General features: G+C 51.5%; 1 protein-coding gene and 2 pseudogenes across 1 annotated transcript in view; 1 reads left to right on the plus strand and 2 right to left on the minus strand.

Moving 5' to 3' along the window:
- The window catches only part of SCYL3 (SCY1 like pseudokinase 3), a 917,463-nt gene that overhangs the window by 508,919 nt on the left and 386,526 nt on the right, over window positions 1-22,018 (plus strand). The gene's annotated exons all lie outside the window — the stretch shown is intronic.
- On the minus strand, window positions 5,724-7,922 carry LOC144778305 (28S ribosomal RNA; annotated as a pseudogene).
- LOC144778460 (28S ribosomal RNA) lies at window positions 7,936-9,186 on the minus strand (annotated as a pseudogene).

Genomic DNA, 22,018 nt, shown 5'->3' on the forward strand with positions numbered 1-22,018 from the left:
TGCAGAGTTCCAGGATGTTGCCTGCTGTACCAAGTGTGAAATTCAAGGCTGTTTTTCCTAACACACACTTTTTATTTTTATTTTTTATTTTCATTGAGCAGAAAAAAAGAATAGAGAGAAATGAATTACATTACCATCAATAAACAATAAATCATATTACTGAATACCAAAACCATAAGCGTCATTAAAAAAGAAAGGAAACAATAACTGGGACCGATTAGGTCATTATCCTAACAAAAGGAATAAAGTGATATGTAGCTGCAGCAAATTTCCACCATCTAGTTCATTATATCAAAATCAATAAGCTTCCAGTCATAATGGTATTCTGATAAGAATTAAAGTTCATGGTAAGATGATAAAAAGAGTAAGCAACTAGGATCGATTATAACTTTAGAACGAATTAGCTCCAGTATTCCTTAATAACTAAACAGATGAAGCGCAATGCAACAAGAGTTCAACTTTAACCGTCAACAATGTTTTAACAGGCGAAGAAAAATTCTTTAATTGTAGCTCTAGATAGCACTTTCCTCCAAGTTGTTGCATATATTTCCAGACCTTCGTGAACGTTTTAATTGCACCGACCCCGTTTCCATAGGCCTTTTCAAATAAACTTGTGTAAACCATTTTTTTTAAAACCATTCTAAATATGTGGGAACCCGACTTGTCCTCCAATTCTGCAGAATCAAGGATCGTGCCACCACAGAGGTAACTGAATAAAAGCTTCCTTGGCTTTAATATTTGGAGAAATTAGCTTCTGTTTTGAGAAGCCAAAAAGTGCCACTGCAGGCTCAGGGTCGAATTGGCACTGTAGGCCTTTACTAAGAGCACAAAATATTTTTTCCCAGAATTGAGACAAGAGTGGGCAAGTAAAGAAAGTTTTAAGTCGATTTGCGCTACCTAGTTGCTAGCATCGAAAGCATCTATCTTCCAATTCTGGGTCATTTTAAGGAGGGCTTTGGGAGTGTAATACGCCATCCATCGTGTGAAAAAAGACAGACACTTGCAATTTGCAGCCCTTATGTCTTTACTCCCAAGTTGCGAAATTGTCTGACACTCAACCTCGAAAAAGGAGCATTGTGTTGTCACCGTATTTTTAGCCCAATTTAAAAAAAATATTTAATGGTTTTCCCCTTGGCTCTGCAGAAGTCTATACCAATTACTCACCCTGCACAGTCTAGCTTTAAAAAGAGCAGCCGGTAGTGATGATGAACCAGAATGGGCGATAACACAGTATTTTTTCATTAGGTGGATAATTTGTATGAATCTAAAACAAAAATGGCTTACTACGATCCCCACATCTCGCTAGAATTCCTGCCGAGTGAGGCGCCTCCATGCCAGTAGAAAATGGCCCAGCTCTCTGAAACCATTTACGTTCCAAAACCTTAAATGACTTAAATGAATATGTAGACCTAAAACTTTACATTCCTTTAACTGGGGACATTCATAACAAGCCTCTGAATCATTTATAGTACAACGAGACTAGAGGTTAGTACGCAGGTATAGCAGCGTCTTGTACCTAGTTTATTTTTTTTTTAGGTGTTTACCAGTTTTTATGATGTCCGGAAGCTGTGAACCCACTTTCTTTACCATTCTATAAATAACAAAATCCTCAAAAGATGCCCTCGGATCATACATACGAACCAAGAAGTCAAGGAGAGAGGCTTCATCATATATACGTAACTGGGGCAATGCCAACCCACCCATGTTTATTTCCAATTGTAGGACTGGATATTTAACTCTGGATGACTTTTTATTCCAGTCAAACTGTCGAAAGAGAAGATCCAACTCTTTAAAAAAGGCCTTCTTCATTTTTACTGGAAAATGAATTAAAAAAATAATAAAAGCAAAATTGACATTTAACGAGGGCGACCTGGCCGATAATAAGAGGAAGAGGAGACCATCTATCAAGTAGATCTCTAAAAAAACTTGTACGTAGCCTTGTATTTCAGTTTATAGAGTTCAGCATAGGAATTAGTTACATAAACTGCTAAATATCAAATCAAGTTGGTCATAACCACCGAACGTTGAAGGCTAGCAGAGAGATTATCGCCTGAGGTATTAAACATCAGGATTCTTTTCATCATGATTAATTTTGTTGCCTCCAATGGATTGAAACAGCACAAACTCTCCCAGAATTGTACTTAAATTTTGTTTATCGGGTCGTAAATATAAAATTATATTGTCCGCAAATAATTTGAGCTTAACATGCCTTCCATTTGGGCTTTAATTCCCCGATTTGCCCTAATCCTAACTGCTAACAGTTTGATAAAAAAATCAAAAGTACGGGCGATAATGAACAACCTTGACTACTTCCCCAATTTTTATCTATGGTTTATGTTTAAGTTTGAGTCTTATAAAGCGCGTAGCTGCCCGCGGGCTTCCCAGCGCTATGGAGCAGGAGTGAGCGTAAGCCGGGCCTCAGCCTGGGAATAGCCAAGTTTTTAGTTTCTTTCTAAAGGCTAATTCCTTGACGGTTAGTCTTAGATCTACTGGCATTGAATTCCATAGTTTCAGCACAAAGTGCATAAAAGATATTCCTCCCCATCTAGATCTGATCCTGGTGGTTTTGGTCAGGTGTTCTGAGGAGGATCCCAGGGCTCTTTCTGGTGTATAGGGTGTTATCAATGTTTTTAATAAGGTTGGTCCTTTTCCCTTTAAGGCCCTGTGTGCTACACATAATGTTTTAAACTTGATCCTGGCCTACACCGGCAACCAGTGCAACAATTTCAGGGCCTTTCGTGCTGATTCGTGTCTTGGTGTGTTTGAGTAGTCTGGCTGCCGCAATTTGTACCACCTCCAGTCTGTTCAGTACGTATTTAGGTGACCCCAGGAAGAGAGAGTTTCCGTAGTCAAGGTGCGAAACCACCAGCGCTTGTACCACAGTTCTCTAGGCCTTCTCTGGTATGAGGTCCATGATTTTTCAGAGCATCCTCAGGATTCCGAAACAGGTGGCTGCTAGTTTCCTGGCCTGGGTCTCCATTGTGAGGTTGCAATCCAACCAAAATCCCAAGTTTTTTATGATGTTCCTATGCCCTGGTGGTTGTCCTAGTTCTATTGGCCAGTTCATAGCAATTTGCGGTGTTATTTTGTTGCCTAGGAACATAAGTTCCGTTTTGTCCCTGTTACATTTTAGCCTGCTGCCGGTCATCCATCTGGCTATATTTTCACTGTAGGGTGATATTGGGATGTTTTTAGATTCGGGGTCCTTTGTTACTGAGATTACTAGTTGAGTGTCATCTGCGTATGTCATAATTGACAACCCAAATTCCTGGACAATGTCGGCCAAAGGTTGCATGTACAAGTTAAACAGTGTAGGGCTCAGGGAGGAGACCTGTGGGACCCCACACATAACTTTAAAGTTGTCTGATAGGTGTCCGCCCTCTGTGGTTTGGAAGGATCTGTCTTTCAGAAATGATACAATCGATTTTAGAACATAACCATGAATCCCCGCTCTCTCAAGCCTGAGCACGAGCGTCTCGTGATCCACTGTGTCAAAAGCCGCGCTCAGGTCTGGTAGTAGGATGGTGGCCTCACCTCCTTGGTCAAGAATGCTCTTCAATTTTTCTGTGACAAGCTGTAAGGCGGTTTCGGTGCTGTGAGCTAGTCTAAAGCCCATTTGGATCTGATGAAGTATCTCATTCTCCTCTAAAAACTGGGACAGCGTATGATTAACAGGTCTTTCAGCCATCTTTCCTAAAATGGGGAGAAGTGATATGGGACGGAAATTCCCTGGGTCTAGTTGTGTGTTGCTTTTTATCAAAGGGCGCACTATGGCTTGTTCCCAGGATTTCGGTACTGGTTCAGACTATACTGGAGTGAAAAAAAAGAAAATCTGAGCTTGTGCTCCCTGGAATATATTATATAGCACACTGATGATTCTACTCAGAAATCCCACCCTCTTAAGAGCAAAAAAAAAGGGTATCCCAGTTAACGAGGTTGAATGCTGTTTCAGCATCGACCATCATTATAAATGCAGGTATCTGTAAAGTATTAAAAAAAATTGTAGTATGGATTACAAAAGTAGTATTGGAAGACATTTGCCATCCTGGCAAGAAGCCAGTCTGGTCTTTATGAATAATCTTCTGGGTGACAGGCAGAAATCTGTTCACCCAGACCTTCATTAGGATCTTATTATCTGAATTTAAAAGACTTATGTGTCTATATGAGTTAATGTCACGGAGATTCTTCCCTTTTTTAACGAAACTAACAATAATAGATTCCTTAAATATTTGGGGGACCTTTTCACAATTTTTTACTTCATTTAAAAGCTCCTCTAGGAACATTATTAATCCTTCCTGAAAAACGTTCTAAAATTCTATTGGAAAACCATCATTCCCTCAAGCTTTTCCTGATTGCATTGAAGCAATGTCTTGTCAAATTTCGAGTGTTGTAATATCGGACAAGAAATCCTCTGCCTGAAAACTTGAAATTTCCGGTAAATTAATGTCTAAAAAATACTGGTATACAGCAGGGGTGGGCAGAATACTCCGCTCTGGCAGCGTAGTGGATAAAGCCAACCACTCCTGCTCCGGCCCAGTCCCTGCTTCTGAAAACATCCAGGCCAGGGAGAGTCTCCCCGGGTCCCAGTGGACCCCCGTCCCGAGCTCCCGGACCCCCAGCTGGCTTGCAGGACGGGGGGCTCCTGCACCCCGGGGCCCACCGGACGCAGCACGACCCCCGGGCCCGGTCCCAGCTTCCGAACCCTAGCCAGGCCTTAGAGAGCCTCCCCGGGCCCCGGCGGACCCCCGTCACCAGCTCCCGTACCCTCGGCTGACTTCCAGGATGGGGGGCTCCCGCAGCCTGGGACGCAGCACGAGCCCCGAGCCCGGTCCCAGCTTCCAAACCCTAGCCAGGCTGGGAAAGCCTCCCCGTGCCCCGGTGGACCCCCGTCACCAGTGCCCGGACCCTCGGTTGGCTTGCAGGAAGGGGGGCTCACGCACCCCAGGGCCTGCCGGACTGAGCTCAAACCCCGGGCCCGGTCCCAGTTTCCAAACCCTAGCCAGGCCGGGGAGAGCCTCCCCGGGACCCGGCCGACCCCCGTCACCAGCGCCCGGATCCTCTGATGGATTGCAGGACGGGGGGCTCACGCACCCCGGGGCCCGCCGGACGGAGCTCAAGCCCCGGGCCCGGTCCAAGCTTCCGAACCCTAGCCAGGCCGGGAAGAGCCGACCCGGGACCCGGTGGACCCCTGTCCCCAGCACCCAGACCCTCGGCCAGAACCAATGAGGGTTAAGCCCAGGCCACCTCCTCTCCCCGACGGCCTGCCCAGGGAGCCCATTTTTCTCTACTATTAAGCTTACAAAACTTTGGGGAAGGACAAAAGTTGGAATTAGCCCGGATGCTGGCACGCAGGGCCATCTGGTCTCCCGGCCTGCAGGGCCATCTGGTGTTCTGAGGCAGCCGCTCGGGATGCACCTTCCCCAGGGCTGCTGCTGCTCGCCTCTGTTCGACTTGCCCAGGAGCAGTGGGAAGGGGAGGCCCGGCCGGCCCACGCCTTCTGGTCACTCTGCCCACCTGCAAGGGATGGTGGCCCCCATCCCCACACCCCGGTGGGGCAGGGACGGGAGGGGGAGGCCCCCGTGCCGGAGGACACGTGGTGGAGGCAGCCTCCCCCAGGCCCGTGTTACCCCCTCCGCATCCCTCCCGCTGGCCCGGCGGCAGAGGGACCCACACCTGGGTGTGATGGAGGAGGGCGTCCGCAGGCGCCCACGCAGGGAGAGACAAAAGCTTGGCTCAGAGGATGACTTGCAATAGATCGCAGCGAGGTACTTAAGAAAACCTGGCCCAGAATTAGGTCATCTACGAATGATTTAGCACCGGGTGCCCCACGAACATGCGGTGTACTAAGGGCGATGGAAGCGGCCCCTTTCCGTCCGCGCTCCGGTCCGCAAGCGAGCGGCTTTGCGCACCGGCCCCCCGAGAGAGGCCGGCTATCGCAGGCCAACAGAGGCTCCACGGCACTGCTGTGTTGTTACTGTTTAGGGGGGATTCTGACTTCGAGGCGTTCAGTCATAATCCCACAGATGGTAGCTTTGCCCCATTGGCTCCTCAGCCAAGCACATGCACCAAATGTCTGAACCTACGGTTCCTCTCGTACTGTGCAGGATTACTATTGCAACAACGCTTCATCAGTAGGGTAAAACTAACCTGTCTCACGACTGTCTAAACCCTGCTCATGTTCCCTGTTAGTGGGTGAACAATCCAAAGCTTGGTGAATTCTGCTTCACAATGATAGGAAGAGCTGACATCGAAGGAGCAAAAAGTGACGTCACTATGAACGCTTAGCCACCACAAGCCAGTTATCCCTGTGGTAACTTTTCTGACACCTCCTGCTTGAAACTCCAAAAGTCAGAAGAATCGTGAGGCCCCGCTTTCACGGTCTGTATTCATACTGAAAATCGAGATCAAGCAAGCTTTTGACTTTCTGCTCCGTTTGAGGTTTCTGTCCTCCCTGAGCTCGCCTTAGGACACCTGTGTTATCGTTTGACAGGTGTACCGCTCCAGTCAAACTCCACACCTGCCACTGTCCCCGGAGCGGGTCGCGCCCGGCGGGCGTCGGGCGCTTGGAGCCAGAAGCGAGAGCCCCACGGGGATCGCCCCCCGCCTCACCGGGTAAGTGAAAAAACAATAAAAGTAGTGGTATTTCACCGGCGGCCCGAGGACCTCCGACTTATCCTACATCTCTCGTGTCTCTTCACAGTGCCGGACTAGAGTCCAGCTCAACCGGGACTTCTTTCCCCGCTGATTCTGTCAAGCCCGTTCCCTTGGCTGTGGTTTCGCTAGATAGTAGGTAGGGACAGTGAGAATCTCATTCATCCATTCATGCGCGTCACAAATAAGATGACGAGGCATTTGGCTAATCTGTACCACCTCGCGGTGGCTCATTCTGGGTTATTATGCTGCCATCAGCGTCAATTCGGTTTTGCTTCCAACAATACAACATTCTTTCGCTCCAGAGTACAGCCACACTGAACGATGTCCTCATTGGAACTGGGATCACGCATAGGCCTGAGATAGTACTCATTGCATACTATTCCAACAATTTTAAGATTGTCTACGAACAGTTCTGAGAATTAAAATATAATTAGCAGGATATCAATAATCAATGTGTGATAATTATGTGAATGCGATTATTTGAGACCTATTCATCATTCAAGACATTTCAAAAAGTATGATGTACACACTATATCAATATTGTTATAGGCACACATATATAAAACAAAAATACACATCTACAAATTGCAGATCTAATTAGAAAAAGCACATCTATAAAATTCACATCTATAAAATTTACATCTATACTAATTCTTATATATACCTATGTTTTATAACATTATGTTTTATAAGGGTGACATGTGTGCTGCAAGAAGGTGTACATCTCAGTAGAAGTTTGATACTCAATTGTCCATGAATACTTAGTACATTTTAAGAGTATCCATTAAAGTAGTCAGGCAAACATTTTTCTTGAATGGAAATGCCATTTGTAGACCTAAATCAGCCAGAAAAACATCATTACATTGAGGCCAGCTACCACAACATCCTACGATAAAGGGCAGAAATCACATCGCGTCAACACCCGCCTCGGGCCTTCGCGATGCTTTGTTTTAATTAAACAGTCGAATTCCCCTGGTCCGCACCAGTTCTAAGTCAGCTGCTAGGCGCTGGCTGAGGCAGAACGCCGGCCCGCGCCACCAGAGACGGGGCACGGGGAGAGGCGGCCACCACAGCTGGGGCGATCCACAGGAAGGGCCCGGCTCGCGTCCAGAGTCGCCGCCGCCCCAGAGGGAGGCGCCTCATCCAGCCGCGGCACACACCCAGCCCTGCTTTGCGCCCCAGCACGACCGACGCAGCCCTTAGAGCCAATCCTTATCCCGAAGTTATGGATCTGATTTGCCGACTTTCCTTACCTATATCGTTACCTACATTGTTCCAATATGCCAGAGGCTGTTCACCTTGGAGACCTGCTGCGGATATGGCTACGGCCTGGTGCGAGATTTACACCTTCTCCCCCAGATTTTCAAGGACCAGCGAGAGCTCACCGGACGCTGCTGGAACCGCGGCGCTTTCCAAGGCTCGGGCCCCTCTCTCGGGGCAAACCCATTCAAGGGCGCCCTGCCCTTCACAAAGAAAAGAGAACTCTCCCCGGGGCTCCCGCCAGCTTCTTCGGGATCGTTTGCGTTTCCGCACTGGATGCTACGAGGGAGCCAGTCTCCGCCACTCCGTGGATCTGAACCCGACTCCCTTTCGATCGGCCAAGGGCAACGGAGGCCATCGCCCGTCCCTTACGAACGGCGCTTGCCCATATCTTAGGACCAACTGACCCATGTTCAATTGCTGTTCACATGGAACCCTTCTCAATTTCGGCCTTCAAAGTTCTCATTTGAATATTTGCTACGGTGGCTCCACCCGGCTTCCGTGCTCACCTCAGCGGCCCTCCTACTCGTCGCGGCTTAGCCCCCGCGGCTCTCAGCGCCGGTGACGGCCGTGTATAGGCCCGACGCTCCAGCGCCATCCATTTTCGGCAGGTGAGTTGTTACACACTCCTTAGCAGATTCCGACTTCCATGGCCACCGTCCTGCTGTCTATATCAACCAACACCTTTTCTGGGGACTGATGAGCATCGGCATCGGGTGCCTTAACTCGGCGTTCGGTTCATTCCGCAGCGCCAGTTCTGCTTACCAAAAGTGGACCACTAGGCACTCGCATTCCATGCCCGGCTCCACGCCAGCGAGCCGGGCTTCTTACCCATTTAAAGTTTGAGAATAGGTTGAGATTGTTTCGGCCTCAAGACCTCTAATCATGCGCTTTACCAGATAAAACTGGGGTCCCTGAGCACCAGCTATACTGAGGGAAACTTCGGAGGGAACCAGCTACTAGATGGTTCGATTAGTCTTTCTCCCCAATACCCAGGTCGGACGACCAATTTGCACGTCGGGACCGCTACGGACCTCCACCAGAGTTTCCTCTGGCTTCTCCCTGCCCAGGCATAGTTCACAATCTTTCGGGTCCCATCACGCACGCTCATGCTCCACCTCTCTGAAGGAGCGGCGAGACGGGCCAGTGGTGCTCCCGCCGCTGGAAGCACGGCGGGATCCCACCTCAGCCGGCGCGTGTCGGCCCTCACCTTCATTGCGCCACAGGGTTTCGCTCGGCTCTACGACTCGCACACATGTTAGAATCCTTCATCCGTCTTTCAAGACGGTCGGGTGGGCAACCGACATCGCCGCAGACCCCTGGTGCCCGGCGCGGGCCTCCCCGCCGGGCGGCGCGACGCGGTCGGGGCGCACTGAGAACAGTCCGCCCCAGTAGACAGTCGCGCCAGGAGCAGGGGGGCCCCTTCCCCCCTTTCAACCGCCATCAGGAAGGTGCTGAGAGGCAGGTGCGTACCTGGGCCCCTGGGGTCCCCGGCGGGTGGGCCCGGGTGCTGCCTTCCCCCTTCACAGCATCGCCGGACCTCATGGAGGTCTGCCTGAGCAAACTCTGAGAAAAAGGACCATCAGGAAGGGGCCCTCACGGAGGTCTTACTGACCCTCCCCCTAGTAATCCTGAGGAAAATTACCCCCCTTTCTTGTAATCCGTGCACACAAGGTGACAGAGTGGACCCAAGGCGCGAAAGTACCCGACCTCCTGGAGCCCTCGGTGGGATCGCGGAGGCAAATGACACCTCATTGGGACTTCCAGGAAAGCTCCGCCATCTGGTCACCCCATATGAAAGCATTGCGGGCGACCAGATGGCCGAGGGGGATCTGAGCGACCAGATGGCCGAGGGGGATCTGAGCGACCAGATGGCCGAGGGGGATCTGAGCGACCAGATGGCCGAGGGGGATCTGAGCGACCAGATGGCCGAGGGGGATCTGAGCGACCAGATGGCCGAGGGGGATCTGAGCGACCAGATGGCCGAGGGGGATCTGAGCGACCAGATGGCCGAGGGGGATCTGAGCGACCAGATGGCCGAGGGGATCTGAGCGACCAGATGGCCGGGCATGAAAGGGAAGCTATCTGGTCACTTTGTGCCCCAACGAAAGAGTGAGTGGGCGCCGGGGCATGGGGGAGGAGGCCCAGGGCCCCAGCTGAGTCCCAGCCATGGAGGCTGCAAGGGGGACCCAACTGGCCCTCCGACCGGGGCCCGCGGACACCTTGACAAGCAGGGGTGGCCTGCACGGGACCGACGGACCCCTGTCCTTGGCCCTTGGTGGAGCAGCAGCCCGGGGTACTGGACCGAGGGCCGGAGCACCCGACCTGGGGTCCGGCGGGGCCCCTGGACCCAGCCGGGCACCAGAGGCGCAGGGAAAGCCTCCCCAGGCCCACCGGACACCATCCCGGGCACCCTGCCACGCAGCAGGACCAAGTACAGAGCCGGGATGGGGAGGCCGCCCTTCCCGGGGCCCCGGCGGGAGGAGTTTCTGAACTCAGCCTGGCAAGGGGCAGCTCCCCGGGCACAAGGGAACCCCGTCCCAGGCCTTTGGCAGAGTGGCAGGCTGGGGGACGGAGCCCAGGGCCGGAGCACCCGGGGCCCGGCCGGGCCTCTGGACCCAGCCGGGCCCCTGGACCCAGCCGGGGCTCCCAGGCCCAGAGGTGCAGTGGAAGCCTCCCTGGGCCTGCCAGACACCAGCCCGGGCACCCTGCCACGCGGCAGGACCAAGGACAGAGCCGAGGGTGGGGAGGCCACCCTCCCTTGGGCCCTCAGGGGCCCCGGATGGAGCTCCTGAACCCAGCCAAGCAAGGGGAGGACTGCCCGGGACCCATGTAGCACTTTGCCATGCCCTGAAGGAGGAAAGGTGTTTTCCCAGCATAGCCCGACCTCCTGGAGCCCTTGCTGGGATCGGGGTAGCGAATGGCCCATCATCGGGACTTCCAGGGAAGCCCGGCCATCTGGTGGCCCCTTTAGAAAGCATTGCGTGCGACCAGATGGCCGAGGGGAAATGTGCAACCAGATGGCCGGGACCGAAATAACCCCAATCTGCCTGCCCGAGCCTTAGCGGGAGGGCTCCCGCCTGCCCTTGCAGGGCTTGGGGGCTGCAGGGCTTGGGGGCTGCAGGGCTTTGGGGGCTGCAGGGCTTTGGGGCTGCAGGGCTTTGGGGGCTGCAGGGCTTTGGGGGCTGCAGCGCTATGGGGGCTGCAGCGCTATGGGGGCTGCAGCGCTATGGGGGCTGCAGGGCTTTGGGGGCTGCAGGGCTTTGGGGGCTGCAGGGCTCCGGGGATACAGGGCTCAGGGGGGCTCTGAAACCCCACGCTTGACCTCAGGCATGCAGAGGACCACTGGAGCTCTCGGTCCCGGACGCTTGGGGGAGGACTGCCCGGGACCCATGGAGCCCGTCCTAGGCACTTTGCCACGCCGTGCGCTGGAGCTCCCCGGACGGAGGAGAGGTGTTGTCCCAGCATAGCCCATCTGGTCACCGGCAGAGAACCGCCAGCCTGGGAGGGGTGTCCCGGCATACCCTGCCCCTAGTAATCCGTAGTAAGGCTACCTCTCTTTCTGGGAAATCGCACACCGAGTGATGGAAGGGACCCAGGGCACGGAGGCGCCCGACCTCCTGGAACCCTCGCTGGGATCGGGGAGGTGAATGGCCCCTTATCGGGACTTCCAGGGAAGCCCGGCCATCTGGTCGCCCCATTGGAAAGCATTGTGTGCGACCAGATGGCCGAGGGGAAAGGTGCGACCAGATGGCCGGGACCGAAATAATGCCAATATGCCTGCCCCGAGCTTTCACAGGAGGGCTCCCGCCTGCCCTTGCAGGGTTCGGGGGCTGCAGGGCTCCGGCACTTCATGGCTCCGGCACTGCATGGCTCCGAGGCTGCAGGGCTCGGGGCTGCAGGGCTCCGGGGATGCAGGGCTCAGGGGACTCTGAAACCCCACGCTTGGCCTCAGGCACGCGGTGGACCACTGGAGCTCTCATGCCCGGACACCTGGTGAAGGACTGCCTGGGACCCATGGAGCCCATCCCGGGCACTTTGCCACGCCGGAGCCCCCCCGGACGGAGGAGAGGTGTTGTCCCAGCATAGCCCATCTGGTCACCAGCAGAGAACCGCCAGCCCGGGAGGGGTGTCCCGGCACACCCTGCCTCTAGTAATCCGGAGGAAGGCTACCCCTCTTTCTGGGAACCCGCGCGCACTAAGTGACGGAAGGGACCCAGGGCTCGGAGGCGCCCGACCTCCTGGAGCCCTCGCTGGGATCTGGGAGGTGAATGGCCCCTCATCGGGACTTACAGGGAAGCCCGGCCATCTGATCGCCCCATTGGAAAGCATTGCGTGCGACCAGATGGGCGAGGGGAAAGGTGCGACCAGATGGCCGGGACCGAAATAACGCCAATCTGCCTGCCCCGAGCCTTCGTGGGAGGGCTCCCGCCTGCCCTTGCAGGGCTCGGGGGGCTGCAGGGCTCGGGGGGCTGCAGGGCTCGGGGGCTCGGGGGGCTGCAGGGCTCAGGGGGCTGCAGGGCTCAGGGGGCTGCAGCAGCTGCGGGCTGCGGGGCTCTGGGGGCTGCGGGGCTCTGGGGGCTGCGGGGCTCTGGGGGCTGCAGGGCTCCGGGGATGCAGGGCTTAGGGGGGGCTTTGAAACCCCACGGTGGGCCTCAGGCACGGGGAGGACCACCGGAGCTCTCGGGCCCGAACGCCCGGGGGAGGACTGCCCGGGACCCATGGAGCCCGTCCCCGGCACTTTACCACTCCGTGGGCCGGAGCCACCCAACGGAGGAGAGGTGTTGCCCCAGCATTGCCCATCTGGTCACCGGCAGAGAACCGCCAGCCTGAGAGGGGTGTCCCGGCATACCCTGCCCCTAGTAATCCAGAGGAAGGCTACCCCTCTTTCTGGGAACCCGCGAGCTGTGGCGCCCGACCTCCTGGAGCCCTCGCTGGGATCAGGGAGGCGAATAGCCCCTCATCTGGACTTCCAGGGAAGCTCGGCCATCTGGTCGCCCCATTGGAAAGCATTGCGTGCAATCAGATGGCCGAGGGGAAAGGTGCGACCAGATTGCCGGAACCAAAATGACGCCAATCTGCCTGCCCCGAGCCTTCGGGGAAGGGCTCCTGCCTGTCCTTGCAGGCTTCTGGGGCTGTAGGGCTCTGGGGCTGCAGGGTTCAAGGGGGGTCTGAAACTCCACGCTGGGCCTCAGGCATGGGGAGGCCGTCAAGCTCTCTTGGGAGCCAGCCGCCCGGGGGAGGATTTCCCCGGATCCATGGAGCCTTGCAGGTCTCCCGGGCTCTGCACCAGGGACCTTTGTCCCGGGCAGATGCACTCTTGGTAGGCCGCAGGACGGGGGCTCCCAGGCCCCGGAGCCGGTCCCTACTTTTCAACCGAGCCATGCCGGGGAGATCGGGGTGCCTGCCCAGGCATGAGGGACCCCTGTCCCGGGCACACGGATCCTCAGGACTTGCCCTCGTTTTCCAGATATTTTTTCCAAAATTCTGCGTAGTAGCGCTACGCAAACTACGCCCAGCCCTAGTATATAGCTTCTTGCAAAATCTACTCCCCCATCTGTCTCTCCTCGTAGACATGTTGATACTACAGAGAGCAACTTATCTCCTTAAGAGCAAAGAATTCTCTCAATTCTTGTTTAGCGCTAGACCGCTGTAGATCAATTACCACCCGCTTGGTCGGAGAACTTGGCCTCAACTGAGCTGCGGCATCATCCGCAACTTAAAGTTCAAGGCATGATTTCCTGCTCTGTTCAGCCCTTGCTGCATCTGAGGCGGAGTTCATTTGAGCAGTACATGCTTTCGTTTTGAAGCCGGCAGCAACTGTGTCCATATTTATCATTAAATTTGAGAACATTAGATGCTTCCCCATAGTAGATGAAGTGTTCTTTTATTCGAGGGGCGAATTTAAATTATTATTATTATTATTATTATTATTATTTTAATTTATAGAGCGCGTAGTCACCCATGAGTATCCCAGCGCTAAGATCAATACACCTGAGGTTCAGCAAAGGGGGGGGGGGGGCCTGAGACGGGATTAGGGGAAGAGGTGTGTTTTTAATCGCTTCCTGAACCGTAAGTAGTTGGGTTCAGATCTTAAGTCAAGAGGAAGGGTGTTCCAAAGGCGTGCGGTGTGAACCGAGAAGCGCCTACCGCCCGTTCGGGCTTTCTTGACTCTGGGGATGACGATGAAATTTTCCTGGTCGGATCGAAGGGATCTGGGGGCTTTGTAGGGCTTAATGAATTTTTGTAGGCTTGGGGGGCCTTTGTTTTGGAGCAATCTGTGCGCCAGGCTGAGGGCCTTAAATTTCACACGCTCTCTTACTGGGAGCCAATGGAGGTGCTTTAGCGCTGGTTTGGCTGAAGCTCTGACCGATGTGTTAGTAAGGATCCGGGCGGCTGCGTTTTGGACCCTTTGTAATTTATTCAGGGTAGCCTCCGGTGCTCCCAGATAGATGGCGTTACTGAAATCAAGCCTAGAAAGTATCAGGCCTTGAATCAGCAGTTTTTGAGATTTGGGGGGGAGTAGGGGTAGAATCTTTCGCATTGACCTGAGGAGCCCAAAGCAGGTGCCGGCTACCTTTTTTGCCTGTGATGCAAATGAAAGGTCTTTATCAAGCCAGATACCCAAGCTTTTTACCTCTGGTTTAGGGTCTGGGGGCGGACCTAGAGAGGGTGGCCAGATGTTCGGTAGCAAGGAGGGCCCCTTTTGGCCGAGGAGGAGAATATCAGTCTTTGAACCGTTAAGTTTCAAAGATGATTTATTCATCCATCCTTGTATCTGCGAGAGACAGTTGTACAGATCCGCAGGTTGTTGCCTGGGATGAGAGAGGGACACCACTAGTTGTGTGTCGTCGGCGTAGCTGTCGATGCTCACTCCGAACGGGATAACAACCTCCTCCAATGGGGACATGTAGATATTAAATAAAGTAGGGCTCAGAGAGGAGCCCTGAGGCACGCCACATTGGAGGGGGGTGTCGGAGGAGCGGGTGTTATTCTCCCAAATTTGAAAAGAGCGGTGACTCAGAAAGGACGAAAGCCAAGAAAGCGCGGTCCCTTCAACACCTACACTCCTGAGTCGGTGAATTAGGAGCTGGTGATTGACGGTGTCGAAGGCCGCACTAAGGTCGAGGAGGATCACTGCCACTGATCCTCCTTCGTCCAAAAGTGCTCTGGCCTCCTCCACTGCCATAAGGAGGGCGATGTCAGTGCCCTGTCCAGGGCGGAATCCCGTCTGCGAGTTTTTAAGCCGGTTATTGCTCTCCAAAAATTGTGAAAGTTTCCTGTTCACAAGTTTTTCCGCGATCTTACTCGTTCCCGGGAGGAGGGAGATTGGTCTGTAATTTGCCAGGTCGACAGGGTCAAGGGATGGTTTTTTTAATAATGCTTTGACCACTGCCGCCTTCCAGCTGGGTGGGACAACTCCCTGTTGAAACGAGGCGTTGATAAGGTGGGTGAGAGGGAGCACAATCGAGGGTGCGACTGTTTTTAGAATCCGTAAAGGGGCAGGGTCCCTAGGTGATCCGCTTTTAATTATATTCAGCGTATTTTCAACCTCTTCTGTTGACACTTGTCCCCAAGAGGTGAGACATGGGGGGGTTGGCAGATTATTGGATTCTTTTTCCTCGTTTAAATTTGTAGCAGGGATGGAGTTAAGGATATTTTGAATTTTTTCCTGGAAGAAGTCTGCTAGTTTGTGGCATTTTTCCTTGTCTGCCTTGGGATCTGGTGGGTCTATCGGTCCGGGGACGGGGACTTTAAGGAGTTCTTTTAAAATGGTGAATGATTCCTTGCTGGAGCTAGCAGAGTGTTCTATTCTTTCTTGGAAGAACAGACTTTTGGTGTTTTCCGAAGGGCGGTTTTATAATTTTGTAGTGCAGTATGATAGCCATCCTTTTTTTCTTTGGTTTTATCCTTCCTCCAGGAGCGCTCAGTTCTCTTACATTCGTGTCGTAGAGATTTGAGCGCTGGGGTGTACCAGGGAGCAGGGGTCACTCTTTTCGTTTGTTTAAGAGTGGTGGTATAGGGAAGGAGTTTATCCAGTGAGGATATGATCCAGGAATTAAATTGTTCATCGGCCACCACCGGGTCCATGGAGAGCACGGGTGTGGAGTCTGAGAGCACCTTGGACCATTCAGCTGGTGCAAGCTTATGCCAGCGTCGGTCTGTCACACGGATTTTCGGGGGTTGAGGGGGTGCTGTGACTAGGTGCCAAGAGAAAGGGACTAGGAAGTGATCTGTCCAAGGGTAAGGGATGGGGGGGCCCGAGGTAATATCCATGATGTTGGTAAGGACGGGGTCTAATAGGTGCCCCTTATCATGGGTTGGTTCGTTGCTGGTCATTCGGATGTTAAATGACCTAAGATCTTGAAGGAGATCCGACGCAGAAGAGTCTGCGGGATCGTTAAGGTGAATGTTCAAATCGCCTACTAGAAGGAAGTTCGGGGCGGCGGATGCTAATTGAGACACCGTATCAGTCAGGGCGTTGAGGAAGTTCCCTAGTGTCCCCGGAGGGCGGTAGATCAATAGTCCCGAGAGGGAGTGTACCGGGGAAATTTGAAGGGCAAAGTGGAGGCTTTCACAATCCTCGACATTGGCATTACTGGTCCTACAGACCAGGTGTCCTCTGTAAATGATTGCCAACCCCCCTCCTCTCTTTTTTGGCCTGTGTAGGGTTTGGATGAGATAACCTGGGGGTAGGGTGCTGACGATATCGGAGTCCGTGCTATCAGAGAGCCAGGTTTCTGTAAGAAACAAAGCATCCAGGTCGTGATCCCGTATCAACAAGTTGATTTCATGCGCGTGCTTCGGGAGGGAGCGGCAGTTTAGGAGGCCAAACTCCAGTCCTGGTTTTCGCGAGCAGTGTTCGACTGGGTTGCATCGTGCACAATTAATAAAGGGTTTGCCTTCAGTATTGATGTAGTGGCACTCCTGATTTTTCTCCTGATGAAAAGCCCAGAGCATATCCCTAGTATACACCAGACGATCATGTGGCAAATCCGGCAGAGTACCTGGGCCTGGGTCCGGCTGGGCCCGGACGGGCCCAGACGGGCTTGCCTTAGGCGCGCCTTCGGCGCGCTGACGGCGCGCCCGCTGCGCCCGTCCGCTGCGCGTCCAGGGATTGCACATGGTTTTATACAGGAAAAAGGGCGGTGGGGGCGTGGCCTCCGGAAGTGGGCGTGGCCTGTGAACAGGCTCGCTCGCTAATGGTGGTGCTGGCGATTTCTAACCCCGTGGCAGCGTTCAGGTCGGCTGCTCGGGTGTTTAAGATACAAAATGAGTGGTGCTAGCAGGTGAGGAACAGAGTGAAATTTTTTAAATCAATTCACACACAAAGTTATTTAAAAATGCAGCGAAATGCAAACAGAGCTCCCGGCTGTGCCTCAGGAGTATGAGATCAGGGGAAGGCTGGGCGTCGGCGCTTTATATAATCGCAGGGGGCGTGGCCTCCGGAAGTGGGCGTGGCCTGTGAACAGGCTCGCTCGCTAATGGTGGTGCTGGCGATTTCTAACCCCGTGGCAGCGTTCAGGTCAGCTGCTCGGGTGTTTAAGATACAAAATGAGTGATGCTAACAGGTGAGGAACAGAGTGAAATTTTTAAAATCAATTCACACACAAAGTTATTTAAAAATGCAGCGAAATGCAAACCGAGCTCCCGGCTGTGCCTCAGGAGTATGAGTTTTAAGGAAGAGGCGACACCCAGCGACCCACTACCAGGGCACCTCTCTAATTATAGCACCCTTAGATGGCAATCCTTGGTGTGAAACCTGGTTCACCCTCCATATGCCCCCGGTAAATCCTTACATTTTCAAAAAATACAGAAAAAAAACACCAACAAGGAGCTTACCGGTCCTTTTGCAGTTTATTATTTCCCAATTATTCTCTTGGTCAGTTGAGATGGAATCCTGGTGGCCTAGCCAGCCAGCCGCTGCCGCAAACTGGAAAGAGTAGCAGGCCATCGTCATATGTTGAAAGGCAGAACCAATGCTCCAAAAATAATCAAAAATTACAGAGGGGCTTCAGAGGCCGTTACCAAGGAACACAAAAAAAAGAGCCAGGACCGAAATTGCCTGTGCAGGCTCAAAAGTGATCAGTCATCAGCCATATCTCGGCAGCGGCCGATACCCTCCCTTGACCCAGAGCAGTGTCCTCTTCATGAAATCAAGGAAATCAGTCCAAGACATACAACGGCTGCATCAGGAATCCTTGGAGCAACGGCGTAGGTCTGAGTCAAGACGAGAGAGACAAAGCTCTGTGAGTTGTGGGACGGAGTGGGGTGGAGCCACTCGCCTAGGGTCGGTGCATGATCCATGGGTTCTCCCGCCGCCGGAGGTCCCACTCCCCCTAACACACTTTTAAATAGTTAATAAGTCAACTGTACAAACATTTTAAAATATATTTCAGTAGTTGGGAAAAATCATTTTTTGTACCTCTGTGTGATTAAAAAAATATTTTAATATGATGAAAAACAAATCAGAACACTTTACTTGGTGATGTGCAAATGATGAATGTTTTCTAAAACCCAATTTTCATAGATTATTGTAAACCTGTTTTATCAGTAAATCTGCAAGGTAGTGGGAAGTTTTTTTGTCATTTCTTGTAAATGTCTTATCTTTAAATAACAGTGCGCTACAACATCATGCCTTAGTGATAGTTATTAAATGTGAGTGTTTAAACATGAGAAACACTCCTGCCCTTATGGCCATGCTATTAGTAAAGTGAGAGGCAAGTCAGGGATCATTTGTACCCTGTATGTGGGATAGATTCCTATTAAACGTGGAACAAACTTTTAGTCTATTTAATCATACAGTATAATTTTGTTTTGTACAACAGAAATGCTGAACTCACATATTTGAAGGTGCACTCATTTGAGAATGAAGAAAAAGGCAACTCTGTGAAATAAAATGTTTGCCAATGATCGCACAATTTGAGAACAGTTTACAGGTCAAGTACATTACAGTTAGGTCGAGTAGATTATTGAAGTTTCTCGACCTGCAGGTCTAGAACATTTTTAATGATTTTTCAAGGCCTGCTTTTTCTCCAGACTACTTAGAAGGGGACATTTTATTGGAGTAGTTGTAGCTTCACTGATGTCCTCAGGCTTGCTGTTTTCTAATAGAGAAAAATGAAGGGATAGCATTCAGTGCAAGACTCAGCCATTCCAATCAGTTCTTATTTCTGAATAACTTAAAGGTGCTTAGGATGGTTCAGGTCCTGATGACAGTAGCAGGGGGGATTGACTTTGCTCATTAGACCTCCTGGATGCTTACTGTCACATTGCTGCTTTCCACAAAAGTCCTGCTCCAAAGACCTTCACTAACCGCTACCTCTTTTAATCCTCTATCTCAGTAGTCAGTTAGTTGACCTAGTCATTTATATGTGTCTGGTTGAGCAGAGCCATATTAGAAAATAAGACTCACTCCAGCTCAAAGCTTGTTTTTCATGTTCTTCATAATCTCGAGTTCTCTGACCATATTACAATTTTATTTTTCTGATGGATACCTCAAACTGCAAATCGCTTACCTTATGAATATCCCCAGGATGGCTCTGGAGATTTTTCAAAGCACTTCTCCCCTTGTACTGGTAGGTGGCATTGTGAAGCTCTACGTCACCTTCATCCTTGCCTGGAAATGAAATTGGAGCCGCTTGTAAGGGCCACCTCTGCACCCAGCTGCATGTTTCTTTCTTTCTACACCTTTGGCCACTGATAATGATCTCGCTCCCAAAACTTTTTCTCGGACGTTACCCACCAACGCTGAAGACGCAGACTCATTCCCGTTCTCAAGGCTGTTCTCATTAAGGTCTTCTTTGTACTCCAAATCTTCAGGTACGGTCAATTCTAGTAGGAAAAAACAGAAGTCAACAAAGCAGGATTTTTCCACATATCATTACTCTCAGCCAGAGAAGTTGCAGAGACGTCAAGGTGCCTCTTAGTCTAGGTCCCGGTCTCCTATTGAGGAACCAATACCACAATTTTCCTGATGCAACCAGAGTTTCCAGGTCCAACAGTAAAGCCGCAATGGATAAAGGCTTTCATGAAGGTCCTTTTCTGAATTTTTGCCACCTTCCCAGCTCCCTCTGGCACACCTTTGGACCCTAAGGATCTGAGGAGACCTCCAGTCAGAATACTGTTGCAGGTTCGTCCTCTGTCATCTATGCCTCTTGACCCCACTGTGGGATCCACCCCCGATCTTAGGGGCTGATGCTCAACATGGCTCTGACCGCCACTGTGCCACAATCCATGCCTGTTCCTGCCATGTTGACTCGGGCCTGATTTTTGAGGAGGACCTGATTGTTTTGTCTGACTCTGTGCCAAGCCAGTCAAACGTTTGACCAACGTTGGGCCCTCCACAACCTGTGACACAGCCAGTTCAAACTTATTTTGACTCTGATAGAATGCCACCCTTACCCAGAAGTCATTTATCAATACTTCAAAACCATTTTGGTTTAAAACATAGTCAGCATGACCTGGGAGATGATGATGAAGATAACTGAGATGGCGCATACCATTACTATGTCAATGACAATCTTTATATGGATTTACCAGAGGTTATTGCGCTGGTCACTTAGATTGACACTAGGTTTAGTTCCCTCCCTGACCCTTCCATAGAGGAATTCACCTCCTTTGCTATGGTCCTCTGGCATTCTGCTGAAGTGTTAGGCCTACAACTGCCATCCATTGAGGTTAAAACCAAAGTCCAGATAGAAGTCCTACAACCTGAGCAGGCTTCCGTGGGACCACTTCTTCCATTTAATGAAAACCTTATGGACACACTAATAGACACTTGGACCAAAACTTGGTCTTGCCAACCGTCAAATAGGCAAACGGCTAGAAAACACAGACCTGCCCCAGGGGACCAAGCTTTCCTATGGAACACCCTATGCCTGAAAGTTTGGGAGTCCAGGTGACCACAAGCAGACTGAAACAGAACACTTTCATTACAACTCTTCCTGAAAGGAAATCAAAACAAGTGGAGGCATTTGGGAATAGGATGTTTTTTTCTCCAGTCTTGCCCTCTGTTCTGTCAATGCCAGCTAAGTCCTATGACGATACTCATAAACATTGTGGGACTTGTTTAGTGAGATCATGTTGACAGTCCCGGAAAAATATTGCGCCAATCTTGCACAATTTATTCAAGATGCAGTAAAGCAAGTCATCCTCACCAAGCCGGACACTACTGACTAATGTGGAAGGCATTTGGTAACAGTGTTTTGCTTTGGCGCCATACACTGATGAGATCCACACTTTTTTTGCAGTCCAAATGTCACTGATGGATTTGCCATTTGACAACACCCATTAAATTGGAGATGAAGCAGACTCTGCAGTGGAGCAACTCAAAGAAAGTTGGGTCACAGTGCAATTTCTGATCCATTTTGTGCCCATAAGGCGGTATTGCCACCGCTTTCTTCCTTTTCAAGGCTTCAGAAGGGGCTTAACTCAAAGACAATGAACGGCATTGCCCACTTTCGCAGCAACAGAACCCCCCCTCCCCCAAATCCTTTCGCAGCTGGGCTTAGGGATCCAGCCGCTAACATAGAGGCCCTCGGGGGCAGCATACTGCCCATTCCCACACACTGCCTGCTTCCAAACAACTTTAGCTTGCCCTTGGCGGCATATGATCACCCTGTTAAAGGCTGAATAAGATATTACTCCATGGGTGGAAAGACATTACATCCAACAGATGGGTGCTCCAAATAACTTAGCATGGATATGCCTTACTATTCTTATCTGATCCACCACACATTCCACCTACATCAAAGTGGCCTTCTGAGGACTCTTTGCCCATTTTGCTGCAGTAAGTCCTTGCTCTTCTTGACAAAAGAGCATTAAGGAGGATCCCGGCATCAGAAATAGGAACTAAATGTTATTCCCTCTGTTTCCTGGTGCCGAAGAAGAACGGAGTCCTTTGTCCTATTTAAGATGAGAAACATAGTTTACTACGAATGCGCTACAATGCATAGCGTTACAACGACCGCTTTGTTTCAACACGAACCACTACATCGCAAGTCGTCTCAACGACTTTATGTAGGGGGGCGCGCTGGTCTTGGATTTACAATCCAGCACTCTCCCTACTGTTGCATAAACTGGAGTAGGAATAGTAAATAAT

This window comes from Lissotriton helveticus, chromosome 1_1 (assembly GCF_964261635.1).
Source record: "Lissotriton helveticus chromosome 1_1, aLisHel1.1, whole genome shotgun sequence".
Lineage (NCBI taxonomy): Eukaryota > Metazoa > Chordata > Amphibia > Caudata > Salamandridae > Lissotriton > Lissotriton helveticus.